The sequence below is a fragment of the Acanthisitta chloris genome, unplaced genomic scaffold (assembly GCF_000695815.1).
Source record: "Acanthisitta chloris isolate BGI_N310 unplaced genomic scaffold, ASM69581v1 scaffold6827, whole genome shotgun sequence".
NCBI classification, from domain to species: domain Eukaryota; kingdom Metazoa; phylum Chordata; class Aves; order Passeriformes; family Acanthisittidae; genus Acanthisitta; species Acanthisitta chloris.
Window position 1 is genome coordinate 267,170 of NW_008682078.1, and position 2,336 is coordinate 269,505.

The window sequence follows — 2,336 nt, forward strand, 5'->3', positions numbered from 1 at the left end:
TTCCTCTTGGAACAGGATGAAGCAAAACATCTGCAAACCCATCCATCGGGCAGGTTGTGGTCCCCCCTCTCCCTGCCTCCATCCAGAGCAGCAGCTCTGCTTCTCATCCACATCCACCCTCCTCTTTGAAAGCCAAGCTTCCTGCTCCAGGCTATTTCTGACCTCCTGAGCCAGATTGCCAAGCGCCCAGGCCAAGGGGCCTGCTTAGGGCAGGGCAGAGACCTGCAGAGCCTGGGGTGCTGGGGGCACATGCTGGAGGCTGTGTTGCTTTTCTCCTTGAAACAAGACAAGATCATAGAATCATAGAATGGTCTGGGTTCAAAAGGACCCTAAAGCTCATCTAGTTACAACTCCCAGGATGCTCCCCAGGTCAGCAAGGTTCAAGTGAATGATGCTTTGCCCACCCCTCACCCCAAGTCAAACAAGAAATTGCCATTTTTTAGCTCTCATTTTCAGACATTCTGGTATTTCTGCATGTGCATTTATTCCCTCCTATTCACACAGATGTATAATCAGGCAGCAGCTGTAATGTAATACCAGAGTCCTGTATATAACTCTGAAAACACCACTGGAGCAGCCCTATTATCGTGAGACCAATCTGAGCAGGAAATATTATCATTACCAGGGGGCATTATTTTTTCCAATCACACTTCATATCAGTTGTCATCAAACCCTGTGTTTTATATAGTGTTACAATAGCCACAGTTGCCATGAATTGTCTCTGGATGCACTGTAAGTATTAAAAACAAAATAAGAAGCATATGTTGGAATGTCTGAAACTAGCAGACGAAACTCAAGGCTTTGACAACGTTACAGATTTTTTTGAAGGAGCCAGATTTTAGCAATAACATTCCACTTTTGTGAGTCTACCCACCAGCATCTAACCTGCCCTATAACATCTCACTTGAGTTTACAATTTCCTTCACCTCCTGTTCCTCTCTAATGTAAACTCTCTGGCTTTTCTCGAACGTGTGGCTTGGAAGAGGAATAGCTCCAGCCTCCCAGGTGCCAAGTGGAAATCTTCCTTCACAGTGGACGAGCAAGAACAAATGTACAATCTAAGGAAAGTTCTTATCCATAGCACTTTTTTTCTCCCCTCCTGCCCTAGCTGTAGCAAAATGTCAAAGGCATGATGCACACATTCCTTTGAAGCCATTCCATTGCCTGATGATCCATTTTGCTTACGAAAGGAATGTACGCTCGGTGCTGTGATTTTTGTTGGAGGCCTCAGCAGCAATGTAATAACTGCAAGGAACACTGCCAGGTTTCCCCCCTTCCTTACGCATTCCAAAACATCCATCCAGTGAGCAATAAATAGCAAAAAAATATTAATTACCCAAAGGAAGAATTCTCTCCTGAACAAATATTGGCTTTGTGACAAGAAGGAGCTTGTGAAATGTGTGTTTGCCTACCAAGCCCACTCAGTCTATTTTTGATTCCCGAAGAACATAATGACCTGTGTGCCAGATTTTATTTGGACTTTTTTTTTTTTTTGCATGGCCAGCAAGAACTGTAACAAACATACAGGAAGGAAAACACTCTATTGTTGCTCTTGGTCTTTTGGTGGTTTTTGTTCTGTGCTTTTAACTGTGCTTCACTTCTGGAGCTGAACAGAAGAAAACTCCAGTTGTTCTTTATTTTGACTAGTTCTCCCAGCTTCTCCCTAATTCATTTACTGCTTAAAAATGTGCAGTAAATGATCTTAGAAGAATTCAGTTTTGAGCTATTATATGCCACACACAGAAACACAAAAGCACATGCATATTTATATCTATATATATTCTATATATATTCACATGAGTAGGGGCTTGACCCTGGAGCCACTTGGGTTAATATAAAAAGTATAAAAATATAAATCCTTCCAATCTCTGCTCCAAAGCAAAAATGATGGTATTCATCCTGTGCAAAGTGCTGTGCATGAGAGTCAGTCTTTGTCTGATGAACTTGGTGTAAATGAAGGTGAATAACTGATGGTTTAGATCTGGTGGCAAGCACCACCTACCCTCATCCCTGCCACCCACCTTGCAGGAGCTCAGCTCCTGGAGGTACCTCAAAGCAGAAGCTGTGGTGAGCATGAGAGTGGCTGAACTGAGCCAGATAAAAGGTCCAGCCAGCCTAGGACCCAGTGGCAGCCAAGCACAATCGTCACATGAGGGATGTGAGAATTGGGACAGGAGGTGATAGTTTCCCCAGTGTTTCCCCCAAGCTGAGCCTTTCGCAGCTCAGGGACTTCCTGAGCTGGATGTGAGTTTTCTCTGCTTAATAACCCTTTTCCACCAACTTCTCTAATCTCCCCTGAACCTGAAAACTTAGAAACTTCCTGCAGATCAAGAGGG